Raw genomic sequence first — 20,103 nt, forward strand, 5'->3', positions numbered from 1 at the left:
TCTCCAATGGGAGACCTTACGCTGGGCATGCTCAGTACGTGCAGACAAGGACTTAGTCCCAGAGAAGTCCGCTCGCTGCTGACCAGCACAGACTTTAATAGCAGAGACTGGAGAAGCAGCAGTAACTCTCAGAACAGAGTGAGAATGAGCAAGACGCTGGGACTGACGTCCTTGCTGAGCAGACTCCACTGCGGCTGGACAAGGTCTGGTTGGCCCTCTCTACCAACCCATTCGTCTCGGGATGATAAGCGGAAGAGAGGTTCAACTCAATACTGAGAAGACGACACAGCTCTCTCCAGAACCGAGACGCAAACTGGGGACCCCGGTCACTGACAATTTTGTCAGGCATACCATGTAGGCGGAAGATGTGCTTAATGAACAACGCAGCCAAGGCCCGTGCAGAAGGTAACCGTGGTAGCGGCACCAAATGCACCATTTTAGAGAAATGATCGGTGATGACCCAAATGATGGTACAGCCGCGAGACTTGGGCAAACCCACGACAAAGTCCATCCCGACCATCTCCCAGGGCCTATCTGCCACCGGCAAGGGATAGAGCAACCCAGCTGGCCTTTGACGCGGAGATTTATTGTTGGCGCAGGAGACACACGCCAGAATATAATCCCTGACATCCCGGACCATATGCGGCCACCAGTACGTCCTCGCCAGTAGCTCAGATGTCCTCTTTGTCCCAAAGTGTCCACCCACTCTGGACGAATGAGCCCAAGAGAGAACATCCGGTCGCAAATTAATGGGCACAAAAGTCTTGCCCGGAGGCACAGACTCAAGCGAAACCGGTGCTACGGTTCTCAGGCTCTCAGAGGGAACAATAAGCCGAGGCTCCTCTTCCTCCTCTTCAGTTGACATAAGGGAGCGAGAGAGAGCATCAGCACGAATATTCTTCTCCCCGACGAGAAAATGAAGAGAAAAGTGGAACCGGGAAAAGAACAAGGACCATCTGGCTTGGCGAGAATTTAGCCGCTGGGCTGTCTGTAAGTAGACCAAATTTTTGTGGTCAGTGTAAACCTGGAAGGGAAACCGCGCACCTTCCAGAAGATGTCTCCACTCTGAAAAGGCCAACTTCATTGCTAGCAGCTCCCTATCCCCAATGGAGTAGTTTCTCTCCGCTGGCGAGAAAGTCTTAGAGAAGAAGAAGCATGGATGCTTCCGACCTTGAGCATCCTTCTGGTAGAGGACTGCTCCAGCACCAACGGACGAGGCATCCACCTCCATTAGGAATGGCTTATCCACATCGGGACGATGTAAGATGGGAGCGCTAGCAAAGTGGGACTTAATAGAAGTGAAGGCCTTGGAGACCTCTTCCGACCACAATTTAGGATTCGCTCCCTTCTTGGTGAGGGCTACCAAGGGAGCTACCAGAGTTGAGAAGTGGGGAATGAACTGGCGGTAATAGTTAATGAACCCCATAAAGCGCTGCACCGCTTTAAGAGAATGGGGCTCTTGCCAGTCCATCACAGCCTGTAGTTTGGCAGGATCCATAGCCAATCCCTGGGCGGAGATGATATAGCCCAGGAACGGCAAAGACTCCTGCTCAAACATACACTTCTCCAACTTAGCGTAAAGAGAGTTTGCCCGTAGGAGGTCGAAGACTCTGCCAACATCTCTCCGGTGGGAGTCAATATCTGGAGAAAAGATGAGAATATCATCCAGATAGACTACAACCGAGGTGGAAAGCATATCCCGGAAGATATCGTTGACAAAGTCTTGAAAAACGGCTGGGGCATTACAGAGCCCGAAGGGCATCACCAGATACTTATAGTGCCCATCTCTGGTGTTAAACGCCGTTTTCCATTCGTCCCCCTCACGGATGCGAATCAGGTTGTAAGCACCCCGCAGATCTAATTTAGTAAATACCCTTGCTCCCCGAAGCCTATCGAAGAGCTCAGATATCAAGGGCAAAGGATACTTGTTCTTAATGGTGATAGCGTTAAGACCCCTGTAGTCTATGCATGGACGTAGCTCCCCATTCTTCTTCTGCACGAAGAAGAACCCTGCCCCAGCAGGTGACACTGACTTCCTGATAAACCCTCTTGCCAGATTCTCTTGAATGTACTGAGACATGGCCTCCGTCTCCGGGAGAGATAATGGATAAACTCGACCCCGGGGAGGCTCCGCACCAGGCAAGAGATCGATAGGACAGTCATAGGGGCGATGGGGCGGAAGGGTCTCCACCGCCTTCTTGGAGAACACGTCTGCGTAAGACCAATATTGCTTGGGGAGAGAGGATAGATCTGCGGGTACCTCAGTAGTAGCAACCTGAACTCACTCTCGGTGACACCTACCCCCACATGATTCACCCCATCCCAGAATTCTGCCTGAGGACCACTCGATGTGAGGAGATTGGTACCGTAGCCAAGGTATCCCCAACAGGACCTCATCAATACCCCCAGGAATGACGAGCAGAGAAATAATCTCCTGATGGGATGGCGACAGGGACAGAGTAACAGGGATGGTCTGATGTGTTATCTGTGCGGGGAGTGTCGACCCATTCACCACTCGTACCGTTACTGGTTGAGATAGCATAACCAGGGGTATTGCGTGACGTTGGGCGAAGGCAGAAGACATAAAATTGCCCTCCGCCCCAGAATCCACGCAGAGGTCTACCGAGTGGGAGGATGAGCCAAAGGTAATTGTCCCCTTAAAGGACAATTTGGAGGCAAACGTCGCAGTGTCTAGTGCACCTCCACCTACTACCACTAGACGCTGACGTTTCCTCGACCGCTGATGACATCTGGTGGCAAGATGTCCTGACTGTTGGCAAACATGGCAACCCTGGAGTGCACGAGCGGTCTGGGACTTAGATCCCGCTCGTGACACCACCTTAGGTTCCTGGAACTCAGGAGCCTGGACTGGAGATTCCAAAGGTTTGGCGAAGGTGGGAGCCAGCCGAAACCTCTGCCTACACTGGGCTCACTCTAACCTCCGCTCGTGAAAACGGAGGTCAATGCGAGTAGATACTGCTATTAACTCCTCCAGTGTGGCGGGAATCTCCCTAGTGGCCAGAGCATCCTTAACGTGGTCAGCCAGCCCCCTCCAAAATATAGGGATAAGGGCTTTATCCGACCACTCCAGCTCAGATGCCAGAGTGCGGAAATGGATGGCAAAAAGGCTGACCAAGGACGAGCCCTGAGTCAGTGCCAACAGTTGGAGCGCCGTGTCATGGGTGACACGAGGTCCTAGAAAGACCTGTTTCAGAGTGCTCAGGAATAACGGAGCACTCTGCACTACATGATCGCCACGCTCCCACAGCGGCGTAGCCCACTGCAACGTTCTGTCCAACAATAAGGAAATTATAAAGCTCACCTTAGCCCGCTCTGTAGGGAAACGAGAGGCCAGAAGCTCGAGATGTATTGAGCACTGACTCACGAAACCCCTACAGGACTTACTGTCACCAGAAAATTTCTCTGGTAGCGGGAGGCGAGATAGCGTCGGTACAGGAGCGGCAGTGGACAAGGTAGCTGCAGCCACACTTGCAGCCTGAACAGCGACAGCAGCAACATCCACAGCTGAGGTTGAACGCTCAAGAACCGCCAACCTTCCCTCCAGCTGCTGGATGTACCGCTGTAAACGCTGGTCGTCCGCCATTTTACTAGCCAGACCCTGGCGCTAGTATTCTGTTAGGACTGGCGGAACGCACCAAGACAGATGGTATAGATGCGTTCGCAGTCCGGGGTCCACCGTGCAGGTGAAAACCTGCTGCTAGCAATTAGCAGACTATATGGTGGTACACTAGAGTATACACGCGTGGGTTAACCTCACCCAGCGTGAAAGAAGCAATCCTGTTAAGGCACAGGACCGCGGTACCGCACCTAAAGCGCGAGCAAGTAGTCAGCGAACTCAACCCCAACTGGGATTGAAGTCCGATTAGACCCTTGCTGGCGCAACACCGCAACTGGGTGTGAAATGAAACAGAAGAGCATGCAGTGCCGCACTGACGAACGCCACTAACCACCCAGGCTTGGGTAAGGAAAGCACAGAGGAAGTGCACGGCGCCGTACTGGCGGTCACAGCAACTGGACGCTATAATGTGTGACTAGTGCTGTAGGATAAGTCGGGCGCTAGGTAGCAGCCATACACCTTCCGCGAACAGTCATATTATAGGGTAGGGGCATCCAAGGACGACTTGCACTCACAACATACACACATTAGCAATTGTTTGACAATACTAGCGCATGGCCGTGCGGTCATGCGCAGTTTATATAGCAGCAGCACAGGAAGTGGCCACAGCACTTTTGCCCTTCTAGGACCTGCCAAGAGGACCAATGGAATGTGCTGCAGAGCCTGAGCACATGACCCTCGATCTCCAACGGGAGACCTTACGCTGGGCATGCTCAGTACGTGCAGACAAGAACTTAGTCCCAGAGAAGTCCGCTCGCTGCTGACCAGCACAGACTTTAATAGCAGAGACTGGAGAAGCAGCAGTAACTCTCAGAACAGAGTGAGAATGAGCAAGACGCTGGGACCGACGTCCTTGCTGAGCAGACTCCACTGCGGCTGGACAAGAATGGGAGACCGCAGCGGAGGTGGCTCGAGATTCCCCCTGTGCAGAAGCGGGAACTCGACCCCTAACACCTTACATGCAACACATTCTGACTCCAGGCCAAAAGGGGGAGCTCTACACCCGACTTGAGGGGAGCTGCTCTCTCTGGTCGGGAGGATGAATCCGTTGCTAGGCAGTTGCTTGGCAGACAAGCAGACAGTTGACAGTTGGTAGCAGACAGTGAAGGAGCACAGAGGTACTGTACTTCGGAGCTAGAGAAAGACTGCTACTGGGCCTCTCTAAACTGAGCGCAGAAACTGGGTACTGAGAGCCTGAGGCTGAGGGGGACTGCAAGCCCCACGGCAGAACCGGAGGGCATGAAACTAAAAGGGACTCACCCTCATAATACCTGAGTTACAGCAGCAATCAGAGTCCAGAGTCACCATGAACAGAGACCCAAAAGAGACGGCTCAAGTTGACTACCATGCAGGTCCTGTCCCTGGTCAGGGAAGAAAGAGGGCCTTGTTAGAGAACTACAGGCAGCAAGGGACCACAGACCAGTGCATAGTGGAAGGCTCCCAATCTGACCCATGTTCTTTGTCATAATGTTCTTTTAGCCATACACATCAAAAATTGAGTTGTGGAGACATCAGATTTTCCAGAGGAGCATTGCATGCTTCAATCTCCTTACGGCAACTTGGCTTTCTCTGCAAGGAGAAAATTTACATCTTAGACTCCCTGACAAAGAACTCTCACCAATACAAATTGGATCCCCTACTTTGCACTGATTTGGTGCAAAACCCCAGAAACACAAGTATGCAAATAGTCTCTGACTTCCTATGCTAAGTCATGTGGCAAGGCTCATAAAAGGGTCGATATTGATTTTTATGCTTGCAACTTCAAATACTACAACAGGAGGAAAAAAAGGAGGAAATAACCTCCACTATTCTGGAATAAAACACCACAGAAAAACAGGCAAAGGTGCTTACCTGTGCCTTAAATCAAATGCACGATCATGGTGCAGTGGGCCCAAGTAAAGATGGCGACTACACAGGTGCGGTAATACCAAATGAGACAGCCAGCCTACAATCAGGGATTGGCCGCTTGGCACACCAGTGCAAATAAATAATCTGCAGCAGTGTTCACACAGAGTATGCACAGCAACTGGATCCTAGCCTATTAGTAATGCCCAGTGGCGGGCTGCCCAGTGCTAACTTCAAATGCTGTAGATACCACTAGAGTTCTTGTCCTCGTCTGCCCTGAGGAGGCTACTTTCATACTTTTCTTTATTAAGACAAACAATTGCTGCCATACTATAAGCGCCGTACAAATTTACTGGTTGTATCATAAGTAACTGAAGCACCAAATAGAAAGGGCCTGTTGTAGCCCTAAGGTTGCCAATACACAAAGGATCAAATTTGGCTTCATTCAACAAATATGTTGGGGCTGGCTGGCTATCTTATAAGTATGGAGACCTTTATCAATTCTCTTAAACTTTGGGGGAGATAAACTATTGTCAAAGCTTCTGTCAGACATTAAATGCCTCCATTAAATGACAGTCAACCAAACCCACTGATTTCAGTAAGACCAGTCAGGTCAATGTGTATAAGGGTACCTCAAGGGAAGAATTGGACAATATCAAATTAAACAGTAGTGATGAGTGGATCAGACAAAATTCTAATTCGCCTGTTCATGCAGGCTTGCTTTCTCACTATTCTCGTTCATTGAAATTTTGTCCCTACATTGTCCTTACCAACTAATCTCTGTCTTGAGTCTTGTTTGCTCCTCCAGCTAGTAGCTCTTCAATGGTGGCAATTCAATGGATCCCTTTTTAAGTTAAGTCGAATCGGCAATCAGGAGTGACAGATCATGGCCAAACAAGCATTCTGGTACCTTTACTCTCCTCTGTCTATCTAGAACACATTCATACATGGAGGAGCCTAGACGGGGAGACAGGCCAACAGCTGATTGGCATTCGCAGTCATGGAACTCAACTCACTGCATATTGTTCATGGGTAGAATGACTACAATAGTTTTAATGGACATTGAAGGGAGCACAAAAATGTTGGGTGAAACATAATTTTTTTGGTTTAGTAGAGCTAGCAGACATAATGAAGACAGGGTAGACATAAACCTTAGAAATATTGATATTGTGTACTAGTCATAATAATCCAATGAGTCATTTGCATTTGGTCTAGCCTCGAGAAGACCTCTGTTGAGGAGTCGGACGGCGTGGAAGATTGTTAATTTGGTTTCTTATTGCTGTTCTACAAGGGATTAGGACAACATGATGGCTCCAACACCCTTGATGTTGTTTTTCTTCCTCATCCTTTAGTTAGCTTATTTTGTTTTCCCGGTAGGTAACATTGATTTTGCCCTTCAGCTTCTCACTCCTTGTGTCCGTGTAAATAAACAAGAAATCATCTAACATAGTGATTTACTTACGATGCAGGTTTTTTTTTTCTAAAGGTTTTATATACAGATTTAATAAAACATATTCCTCTTGTGTATTTGGCTTGACTTAAAGGTTTTCAAATAAAACAGGGAGTCGGTTTCATAAATTCGGTGATGGTCCAGTAGCGTTATATCACATAATTCTTCCCAGCTTTATGTGAAAAAAAAGATTTTCAGCCTGAAATGTCGATTTTCTTGCAACATCACCGAGGCTACATGGGACAATTACGTTGTCAGAAATGTTCTTACAAAATGATATAAAGTGATTCTTGTAATCAGGTAATTTTACTGAGAAATTTGAAAATTGCAATCACAGGACGGTCCAAAACTATGATGAGAAAATAAGGAGATAGATTTATTTCTAATATATTCCTCATTTGAGAACATGTTGAAATTTACTTTTAAAAAAGGGTTAGTTACAGAAAAGGACTAGTACATTATTTTTTTATTGCATTTGTGCCTTTTTTGTCTCGAATTTAGAGTTTTGTTCTGTGTTTTTCATTTGTGCATTATTTTTCGTTTAATTGGTGCCTTTTTAAAGTATTTTGTGCTGTTCACCTTTTTTTTACGTTTATCATAAAATGGTAGAGATGGAAGGGACCTCCTGGGTCATCTGGTCCAACCCCTTGCTTAATGCAGAATTCACTAAAACATTCCAGAATCATCATCGTTGTTGGTTCTGTTTGGGATCTCCGGGTGTTTTTGGCTGATTAATCAATTGAGACTGTCTAAAAACTTGCAACATTTATGTACAAATGTACTCTAATGTCCTTCCTGGAGAGATTTTTGCTACCGTTGAAATTTTTTGTTCAAATTTTGTGACGTTTTAACGGAACATTCAACTTTTTGCTCTTAAAAGGTGCAAACTAGCTAAAAAATGCAACATTTATGAACCACTTAAGTCTTTTTGAAAAAATAGGGGAAGAAACCATCAATTAATACCATTAAATCCCACCAAAAAACACTTGAAAAAATGCAAGTGATGTTTGACTTCAATGATCTTTAAAAGGTTTATCCAGAACTTCTGGATTAAGAGGCGAGAGACAATACCTATATGGCATCCGATGGCCATTTGCAATGTAACTTGCATATGTGGCGAGTATCGTGCATCTATCTTATTAATTCCAATAAGATGTACTGTACTTAACATGCTCATCATGGCAAGTGGCAAACAGGCACCATGTCAGCAGTTCTAAGTGCTGGATAACCCATTTAAAAGTTGTAACATTACGTTAATGGGGTTCAACATGTAAAATTGTCTTCTTGCATGGAGGAGTTATCTTTGAACCCCTTAGACACATGGGTTCAAAAGTGAATGCTACCTTATAATCCACTGTAGCTATGCACCAGAGGATGGTAGCCATATCATAGAGAGCGAAAGTTAAAGGATACTCAAACTCGTGACAAAGGAGTTTGGAGTCAGGCTCACCATGGAGTAGGAGAAAGGGAGGAATGTTTTTGTTGGAATCTTTCAGAAATAACAGTTTTAATTCCCTTCCTCCCCAATTTTTACATTGTGGTGCCAAATAGCAATAGTTTGTTTCCATAGCAAGCTGTGCAATTTGCTTTCAGAGAACTTGATGAGAATGTGAAGGCCACAGGAAGTTAGAGATGGAGGTTGACTGGGGATACTACTGATATGAAGGCTCCCACTAAGACAAAATAAGACCTGTTTGTTGAAGATAATTTAGGGCATGGTCCAGACTGAACATCATAGAGAGCTGATGTACATATCATAATGTTCTTGTGAATACAATCACATTACCTGCTATGCCAAGAGTAGGACAATACCTGTGATAGCTTCAGCCATTCTCTAACATCAGATATCAAAGAAACCAGCTGGTGCATCCTCTATGTGTAGAATCTAAGTGTAGCTGTATATGAAATGCACATGGTTATCTTCCACCATCGCTCTCTAATTAGCATGTCAATTTATCTCCTCTTCCTGCAGGTATGGGTAACATTGCAACAATCCAGAATTCCCAAATCCTGATTTTATTTTGTCTTTGCTACTCACCCCTGTTATATTGCCACCCCGCCTACTTTTTTACCACCCATTTGTTTAGTCTGACTGTAATATCCTACTTCTAGGTCAGCTTGATTAACTGATCAACAAAATGAGCTCAGGCCTCTCTCCCTCAGTTCCCCAGAAGGTAACTGAAGGAGAAATGGATATTTAGTTACAGTAAACAATGTTTTGGTTTGTCTTCAAGATCACCACCATAGTCTTTCACGTCATACTAACCCCATTAATCCTTACACCTTGTAATAAACTGGTTATCTTTTCCGCTATCCTCACCATCCATCTCACCTCTTCCTTAGACCTGTTCCTCAACATGCAATCCTTTGTCTCCACAGACAGCCACTTCTTCGCCTTTCCAGCTCCCACCTACTAACACTTTCTCTGCTCCTCTTCACTGCAGGTGATATCTCTCCAGATTCTGGTCCTATTCACCACATCCCATCAGTAATCCCTACCTCACATCCATGATCTATCACAAATTTCTGCAAACTTTCTAACATCATACCCATTCGACCAGCCCCCGCTACACCAGTTCCACTAACAGGAGCTCTTTCCTTCCTCGCCATCATTGAAACCTTTCCTATGGGTAACTCCATCTTTCTCACATCCCTCTCCTCAGCAACAAGCATGGTGGAGGAGTTGGTTTCCTCCTGTCACAAAACTGGTCCTTTACCCCAATTCCACTACCATCCTCTGTTACTCTCCCTTCTTTTGAGGTGTACTTTGTGCCCATCTACTCCCCCTCCAACTGGCTGTCATTTACTGTTCCTCGGGGCCAGTCACTTTTTTTGACCACTTTACCACCTGGCTACTTCATTTCCTTCTGCTGACATTCCCACTATCATCATGGGTGACTTCAACATCCCCATTGACACTTCCCACTCTGCTGTCTCTAAGCTTATATCTCTCATTTCTTCATTTGGCCTTGGTCAATGGTCTTCTAAAGCCACTCTCAAAGACAGCCAGACACTGGACCTCATCTTCACCCTCCTCTGTTTCCTATCTAACCACTCTAACTCAACTCTCCCTCTGTCTGATCACAACCTACTCACATTCTATTCTCTCTCCTCTCCTGGTGACCAATCCCCACTCCATAAACTTGCACACCCATGTAGAAATCTCAAACACCTTGATTTACACTCACTTTCTGAGTCCCTTCTCCCTCTTGCAGACATAGGTTCTTTACATGATGCTGATGCTGCAGCCACTTTATAAAACACTACAACAGCTGCAGCTTTCTAATTGGTTCCCCCCTCACACATACCAAAGATTTCAGAATCAACAGACAACCCTGGCACACCAACCTGACTAAAGAACTGAGACTGGTGTCCAGGGTTGCTTAGCAGAGAGGAAAAACATCCCACTCTAATAAGCACTTCATCACATTCAAACAGTTATTCGCAGCTTTCAAGTCCACACTAACTGTAGCAAAACAAACTTACGCCTCATCTCTCATATCCTCGCTGTCACACAACCCTAAACAGTTATTCACCACTTTCAATTCTATCCCCCATCCCCCCTCCCTCTCCTCTCAGCTGAAGATTTTGCCTCATTCTTCAAGCAGAAGATAAATAACATCAGAGAAAGTTTTGGCATTCAGCCCCCCGCAGCCCCTCCTCAAAACTACTTTTTTCTTTACACTAAAGATCACATCTCACCACCTGTACACTTGACTCTATCCCATCTCACCTCATCTTAAACCTCTCACAATCTTCATCACAACCATAACCTATCCCATCAACCTATTACTAGCAACTGATGTTTTTCCCTCATTTCAAACATGCCTCAATTACATCCATTATCAAAAAACCCTCCCTTGACCCATCCTCTGTCTTTAGCTATCACTCCATATCACCATATCACTCCATATCACTTTTCCCCTATGCCTCCAAACTACTGGAACAACACGTGTATCTTTATCCTCCCACTATCCTGCCACTTCCCCTCCTGCTCCCTTTTTGACCACTTAATATCTTGCTTTCGACTGCATCATGCCACTGAAACTGCCCTGACTAAAGTATCCAATGACCTACTTTCTGCCAAATCCAGGTGACACTACTCTATCCTACTCTTCCTGGGCCTGTCATCTGCTTTTGATATAGTAGTCCATTCCCTCTTACTACAGATTCTCTCACCTTTTGGCATCACAGACTTGGTCTTATCTTGGATCTCTTCATACCTAACAGACCACACATTCAGGGTCTCCCACTCACACACCACCTCCTCATCTCACTTGCTATCTGTCGGTGTCCCCTAAGGTTCAGATCTAGGACCCCTGCTCTAGTCCATCTACATCTTTGGCTTACGACAGCTTATAGAATCTGACAGCTTTCAGTATCATCTCTATGCTGATGACACACAGATCTACCTCTCCTGGCCCAATATAATTTCCTTACTAACCAGAATCCCATAATGTCTGTCTGCTATTTCATCCTCTTCCTCTTCTAGATTTCTAAAACTTAACATGGACAAAACAGAATTCATCATTTTTCCCCTGTCTCATTCAAATCCCCCAACAGACCTATCCATTAAAGTAAATAACTGCTCACTCTGCCAAGTCTCGTAAACTCGCTGCCTCAGGGTAACCCTCGTCTCTAATCTTTCCTGCAAACCAAATATTCAAGCCTTTTCCACTTCTTGCCACCTCCAACTCAAAAATATTTCCTGGATCCATACATTCCTTTATCAAGAAACTGCAAAAACACTATTGCATGTCCTCATCATCTCCCTCCTAGACTACTGCAACCTTCTGCTCTGTGACCTTCCGTCTAACACTCTTGTACGCCTTCACTCTATCCTCAACTCTGCTGCCCGACTACTTCACCTGTCTCCCCACTATTCCCTAGCTTCTGCTCTTTGTCAATCCCTTCTCTGATTCCCTATTGTCCAGAGACTCCAGTTCAACATCTTAACCATGGCATATGAAGCTACCCACAACCTGTCTCCTCCATACATCTACGACCTAGTCTCACGGTACTTACCTGCCCACAACCTCCGATCTTCACAAGATCTCCTTCTCTAGTCCCCTTTCGTCTCCTCTTCCCACAATCACATGCAAGATTTCTCCCGTGCATCCCCTCTACTCCGGAACTTTCTACCCTAACATATCAGACTCTCGCCTACCATAAAAACCTTCAAAAGGAAGCTGAAGATCATCTTTTTTAACAAGCCTACAACCTGCAGTAACCCAAGTTCCACCATACCACTGCACAACCAGCTCCATCCTCACATACTGTATCCTCACCCATCCCTGGTAGATTGTGAGTCTTCGTGGGCAGGGTCCTCTCCCCTGTACTAGTTGGTATTGTTTAAGATTATTGTACTTTGTTTTTTTATTATGTTTACCCATTTTCACATGTAAAGCACCATGGCATAAATGGATCTACAATAATAATAACAATAATAAAAACCTCGGATTTCTCCTCCATAGCCCACAACAAAGGTAAGAGACTGAAAAGATAAAGAGTTCCTTTTGATTGTATGACAGGAAATCCCTTTAACTCGATGAAAGCGCGTACACTGTATCCATGCCATCTCTGACTATATTGCCTCTGGTGTTACATACTGTACTTGGGTACTACCAAGGGACAACAAAAAGTAGAGTGGCCTCTATTCTGAAAATAAAATGAAGACCATTCCAGATACTGGTTATTGTAATTTTTTCTTTCTTGATATTACCAGAATCTGGAATGTTCTCAATTTAATTTAACATGCACCAAGGGCAGCTTGGTGCTTGCTGATGCACCTCTAGATCTTCTGTTGCAGATAGGTAGGCAGAACATTGGGTTCCTTGTGTTGCTTTTCTGTTCCCTTATTTATTGTGGAGGTCCTTGTGGAAAATGATTACTGCAATAACAAGAAGGAACAACCTGATTTGAAGCCCGCTATGTCTGCCTCTTTGGCATGTATGCATAAGGGTGATGTTAGAAGCAAAATTAACTTTTAAAATATTCTAGAATTAATAAAGTTGTTCAGTTAACATATTGGTTTGTCATCTCCTCCTACAAACATATTTTAGACAAACTGCTAGGAGCAAAACGTTATTTAGTTACACCTCCTTTGGTATAGCTGCACCGTGGCATGCAGACAATCTTAGGATCAACCACAAATTTATAAGTAAACACTACGGATGGTAACAATTCGCTACTCTTACCAGCAATATACCTCAGGGTTCTCTGGCGAAAGCGTGGAGAGCGGGCAGTCATGTAACTTGCATACTTCCAGCACATTCTGTATTGAGTGAGGCCGTGCACATCTAGTCAGCATGTGACCGCATGTATGTTAATTGCATACTTTATAATAGCCCCCAAAAATATTACCCCGATTTTAAATGCACCAAGTCAATCGGTAAGAGCCAGAAAAAGTGCCAGAATTGGCACATCTAATATGATACACCAATTATGGGACGACTACGGGCTGGTATTTTTATGCTGGGAAGGGGCCAATATCCATGGACCCTCTGTTAGGAATACATTCTGTAGACACAATTATCCTCCTCCTGTTTCCAGACTGTTATGCCGGTCTGTCCACGCTGGAGGCAGAGCTATCGCGCATTTGAGTGGTGCAGCTACGCATGGTGGTGACTCATGTTTGGAAGTGGTGAGTGATGTGGGAACACGGGACACCATGCTTCCCACTTGTTTTGTGGCCCCAGAGACATGGAGCGCTGTGCTTCCCAGTTACCAGTCAATGCAGGACGCTGCTTTACCTAGTGTTAGCCAACGGTGGAAATGTGTGCACCCTGCTGTACAGGTGAGCAGGGACATGATTGGGAGGAATGCTCTCTTTAAATTTGTGCTCTCTATTTAAGGCCTGCTCCTAATCCAGTCCAGTGTAGTTTATTCAGTTCCTTTGCATAGTATGGTGAGTACTTCCTGGTTGGGTTCTGGATGTTTCTCAGCAGTTGCTAATGGTCTCTACTGCAACAGCGGTATAGGAAAAGCTATATAAAGCCTCCCTCCCTCTCAGTAGTGGGTAAAGAATATCCCAGCCCTTAAAGACTTGCCTAGGAGTGGTGGTTGGGGCAAAGTGTGCATGTGACTGTGCATTTGCAGATGCGATCCACTAGAGTATCAGCTCCCAGCTATCAGCTTTACCTTGGCTGATTATCAAAAATGGGAGGGACAACACATCATTTTTTAAAATTAATTATTTAATAGGCTTAAAAGGATTAAAAAAACACTTTAGTGCCACATGAAAGGAACTAAAGGGTGCAACTTTATAATATTTAGGGAGGCAGACATTAATCTAAGCTCTCTCTCCTAGATCACCTCTCCTTGAATTGCTTCCAGAGGAGAGTGTGCCATGCATTGCGTCACCAGGTCTTCTGTAAGGCCCAATGACACTATGCAGCTGACCAATCACAGTAATGTCAGCAGCCAAAATGGCTATGGTTTTATGGTGTATGCAGTTCCTGCATGTGTATTGGCTGTCTGAAAGACGCACAAAATACAAGCGGGGACTAGAGCATTGTGCTACTGTGACGAATCATTAAGGGATTCTTGGAAGCTCTGGTTCTGCTGTAATTTCAATTTCTTTTTTTTTCCTTTGGTCCAGCAAGACTTAATTTCAGTCTCTTGCTGATAGCTTCTTTTAAGCTGGTTTGCTGATGTTGGTTGATAATCCCTCCCACCACCCTTTAAATAGGTCGTAAGGGAGAGCTTAGGGAGACACAAAGGTTGGTGTCAGGAGGTGACCCATCCCTCGTTCCCTTCCATTAGGGCCTTCCTCTGCCTTTATCGTCTTGTTGTATCTAAATGTTGTGCCATCCGCTGGACAAACCTGTGTGTAGACGTGACAGCTCCAGAATCCGCGATACTCAGTCGAATAACGAGCGTGCCCAAGCACCCCAATGCTCAATCAAGTATCGAGCAGTGGTGAGCACACAAGCTCATCACTACTAACTATGATTTTGTCTCTTCCCATTAAAGTTTATGATGTGGTCTCTTGGTATATGACCCTAGAACGTTTGACTACCCTGCCTCATGGCTTTTCCTTGAGCAGTGACTAGATTCACACTAGTTAGGTATAATCAGTTTTGTAACAATTTATCTCTGGTAAAAGTGAATGAACTTACAATTCAGATAATCACAGTGCAGATCTTACAGAGTTAGAAACACTTCTCTAAGTTTAACCCAAGATCATCTCCAAGGAAACTTCGGCCCTAAGACGACTTTCTGTTTTGCCTGACGCAGGTGTTTGGATAAAACTACGATTACATTTCATACATATTCTAGTTTACTTCTCAAGAAGATGATAATACATTTTGAATAGTTTTTCAGTCTTCGTTTATCTATTAAACTTTGCTCTGTGTTAATCCTGCTGTCCACAGACCTAAAAAGACAGTGCCTTGTGAAAGTATTCAGCTCCCTGAAACTTTTCAACCTTTTCCCACATATCATGCTTCAAACATAAAGATACGAAATGTAAATTTTTGGTGAAGAATCAACAAGTGGAGCACAATTGTGAAGTTGAACAAAATTTATTGGTCATTTTGAATTTTTGTGGAAATTCAAAAACTGAAAAGTGGGGCGTGCAATATTATTTGGCCCCTTTAAGGTAATACTATGTTGCGCCACCTTTTGCTGTGATTAAAGCTGCAAGTCGCTTGGAGTATGTCTCTATCAGCTTTGTACATCGAGAGACAAATTCTTTCCCATTCTTCCTTGGCAAACAGCTCGAGCTCAGTGAGGTTTGATGGAGATCATTTGTGAACAGCAGTTTTCAGCTATTTCCACAGATGATATGTGGGAAACGGTTGAAAAGTTCCAGGGAGCCGAATACTTTCGCAAGGCACTGTATATGGATCGCCCCCAGACACAGGGCCGCGGGTTACTCGGTACCGGTCCTCTGCTGGCTCAGTTCTGGGGATGTCACGGTGGCTGGACCTGGTCCGTGACCCTGCTAAGGGGCGTCCAATGAAATGTGATAGGAGTCTGTCAAGGTTTCGTGACGCCACCTGTGGTGTTCGGTCAGGGTGACCGACGCTGCTTGGGGTCCACTGGGGTGATGTAATGGCAGCTAGACGGTGAAACTTCCCACAGGTGAAGTATGTCCCCAGGGCTTCCCAGTAAGGTGGATGGTGATGGTGTGAGGTGCAGGCAATAACGAGGACACAGGGTTGCAGTCTCTTTACCTCTTTACTGAAGACTTCAGGATCCACAATCCAGAGCACGATTAACAAGGCTGTCAGAGACCGGCCGGTCCGATGGGCACATCCATCCCCTTTACAGGTGGAAATCGTTGCCTACCAATAGCGCCTGTGTGTTGTAGTGCTACCCTGCTGAGCATTTGGTATAGTCCTCACAACTTCTGTTCTAGTTCGTTCGTTCTTTCTAGTTCTTTCTCTTTCTTTCTATTTCGTTCCAGATGTTACTAGTTTCTCGTCCCCCAGGTATGTTATGGCTAGGACGCACCCGTATGACGGGAAGGATCGGAGCTCTTCCAGGACCCTAGAGACGCCCCTCTCCACGCGCTGCCCCCTATGTCTTCATAGGAAATTTAAGGTAGACAGCCAACCTATAATTAACTGTCCTGCGGAGTTTGAAGTAAGGCATAGAGTCAGTTACTTCCTCGGTGTTCCGGCCACTGGCTATAAGCCTCAGTAGGATGTTGCCGTTCTCGGGGCATGACTCCTACTGGATCTCCTTTGTGCTGATCTCGTTTCTCACTGTTCCACAATATCCTTCGCTTCGTGTCTCTTTCTTAGGATACCGCCGCAAGGTAGTGCAGGTGCGGTTCCGTAACGTTCTGTTCTGTTCGTTAGGTACCTGCCAGGTTCCCACGCCCGACAGGGACCCCCCTGAATCTTCTACCTGCAGCACCCCCTGCCACAGGATGCTGCCTAAATCCAACCCAGTCAGCTTCTGATCTCACTTCCTATCCAACCCCTAGTTTTACCAGTGTGAGGAGTGGCCCAATAAATAAAGCCTTTTACTCACCCTAGTGGCCGGAGTGTGAAGTGTAATGTGTGCTGGTGATACCTGGTCAAAGAACTCCTTTAGTGCCCTCAGACGTACCATCACTCCCCTTAGTGGCAGAGCGACGTTACTGCAACGACCAGATCTCTGGGGCGCTGCATATATACCATTTAAAGTAAAGACATGTTCATATAAAAACTGGAAAAATAAATAGCAAAATATGGTAGTAAAATGGGATTTGCTCACCAGGAGGGGTTTGTGAAAGTCACAACCCCTTTGTTCACTTTTAAATAAAGACAGCTGCCACAGATCTACCCAAACAGAAAGTATACAAACTTGGAGATGGAAGTAGATAAGAAACCCGTGCTGCCGAGGATCCAAAATACAATGCGAGACCATATGCGGTATGGATGCAGTTGTGGTTTGACCTGATGAAGATGTATGATCATCTCCAAATGCATTGACAAATAAAACCGCATCCGTACCGCATCTGGTCTCGTATTGTAGTGCCGGTTTCTTATCCACTTCCATCTCCAAGTTTGAACAGTGTTAAAGTCCCTAAAGGAGCAAAAAAGAGAAGAAAAGGTGGCACTGTCTAAACATATTAAGATATAATCAATTGATTGAGAAGGTGCTCAATTGCTCACCTGATTGTACAGAGGCACAACTCCCGCTTGAAGTATGGATGTATTTGCAAGAGACTGCTGCTGACCTGGTGAGGAGGGATTGGACCCTGAAACAGGAACATCCTAGGAGTATAAAAAAAACTATATAGACTGTTTGCAGCCTTCTTCAGGCCAAAATGCATTGTTTATATAGTTTTTATTTGTTTTTTATCCATTTGAATAAAAGTTTACCTTCAAGCAAACTGAAATTTCTGCAGCTTGATTTCTCTAGGTGGCAAAGACAGCGCCATTCTTGGTCCTCCTGTCTGGTATCCCCAAGTTTCAATTTAAAGTAAATAATGATCTATTGTAGTTATTCTCTGCAAATTTAATGTCCCTTATTATGCTCTCGAGTATGTCCAGACCTCAGGGCATAATAAATGTCAGATGAAAAAAAAATGTGTTATACACACCTGACTGCTTAACTAGCCCTTCTGCTCCTCATTGTCAGGAGGTACAAATGGAACCCTAGGTAGATTGGCGATTACCCTCTTCAGGCCCTAATTTATCTGTCCATATCTGCCCACAGGGGTCGGCACCTCAATAGGCTCCTTAGAAAACATTGTTTTTGATGAAAAAAGCCTAAAAGCCATGCCACCAGCACCAAGGTGTACCCAGCAGGACGGTCCATACCTTAAGCATTTTTTGAGCTGGGAATTCCGCATATATAATTTATAATCGCTAGATGTCCATAGTCGGGCCCAGGTCCTGCTCGGAACATATTCACATTCAGGCCATTTTTAACAAATGGTAAGGTTTTAATACTAGAGTTTAGTACAGTCCTGACTGGGCACACCTTGGCACTGGTGCAGGAATGGACATATTGCCGATGCAACTGCACCGGGGACTGGAGGTGGCCCACCGCCACCAGAGAATACTCAGACGCAAATCCAGATTAGATGTTAGAAAAATCTTTTTGACAGTGAAAGTGATCAATGAGTGGAACAGGCTGCCACGGGAGGTGGTGAGTTCTCCTTCTATGAAAGTCTTCAAACAGAGGCTGGACAGACATCTGTCAGATGGTTTAGTGAATCCTGCATTGACCAACTCTACCATTCTAGGATTCTATGAGTTCCAATTCATTTTCCGTCACCCAATTGGGAGGTGATAAAATGTGCTCCACACAAGTTGATCACTTAGTCCCAGTGTGCCTTCCTTTTCCTAGTTTTCCAGTATGTAATAATATTAATAACATGCATTGATAAATGTATTATTTTCTATTTATGATTATCTTCAGGTTCTTATATTTTCTAGATACCAACCACACAGTGAAGAATAGACTCTAGTGCAATATTCTCTTGTATTCTAGCTACTTCACATTCTAGTAAAAAAGATACTGATATAAATTGTCTGCTACTGCTACATGAAAATGTTTGAAGTAGAGCCGTCTGATTGTACCTCGTTTTTTTTTTCTCTTGTCCTTACAGATAAACTGAATATGAATTAGAAGATCATCTTCACTCTGGTTTCTGTCTTAGCTACAAATAAAACACACCGCTGTTATTCTGCAATACTATGTATTATCTTGTGCGATCGGCATTAAATAAATATATATAAAAAAGGAACAAAATATAATAATATTACAACTTCTGCTGCTGCAAACAGCAGCAGTAACATGAGAATAAAAATGTAAGATACAGACGTAGCTGACATGGGGCGGACGTCTTGTAATTCATTCAGCGAGGTAAGACATAAACATGAGAGAACCTGATCAAATTCTAAGTCACGGATTTTACCCAGTAAATTCACTTTGCAGGAAATTAAGGGGTCCAATTGCCCTGAAAAACTTGTTTTTCAAACTTAGCCTTGGACTGGCCCACGGGGAAGAGATGAATTCCCCGGTGGGCCCCTCTGCCTATATGACTAGTAGTTGGCACAATATACTCATTTCACTATGTACAAACATAAGAAACATCTTGTTATTCAACTAATAAATTACCTAGTTTTTGTATTGTATAGAAGCAAAGGTAAATTTGTTAATAGGGATAATATAATATTTGCAAGTACGTGAACTTTGGGCCTTAAGAGTCTGGTGGGCCATTGACATCCTGGTCAAACACTGGACACAATTATCTTTTACTTGAACACTAATCTTTTTTACAGCTGTGCTTCCACCTACACTATCTTTAGGCTATGATCTCATGTTACTGCTAGTTTTCAGATATATTTTTGCAGTGATCAAGGTAAATCCGCATTGTTTTTGCCACTTTTTTTGTAGCATGGCAGTTTCTTCAGCAGGGCTGTGGAGTCAGTAAGCAAAACCTCCGACTCCAACTCTGACTCCTCATGACACCGACTCCACCAAAATGGGCCCCGATTTCAACTCCACAGTCCCGTTCTTCAGGGTTTGTCTTCCTATCTTTATGGCTAATCTGTGAACCGTGACATCATATCACTTTCCAGATTCACCCAATAAAAAGGTCACTGCATTTCCTGCTTCTGCTTTTATACAGGCTATGATAGTACTTCCTCATTGGCTATGCCATACCATGTGATGTGGCAGTTGAAATACATAATGGGGAAGCTTATCCGATGCCATGTCA

The sequence above is a fragment of the Ranitomeya imitator genome, chromosome 9 (genome assembly GCF_032444005.1).
Source record: "Ranitomeya imitator isolate aRanImi1 chromosome 9, aRanImi1.pri, whole genome shotgun sequence".
Taxonomy (NCBI): domain Eukaryota; kingdom Metazoa; phylum Chordata; class Amphibia; order Anura; family Dendrobatidae; genus Ranitomeya; species Ranitomeya imitator.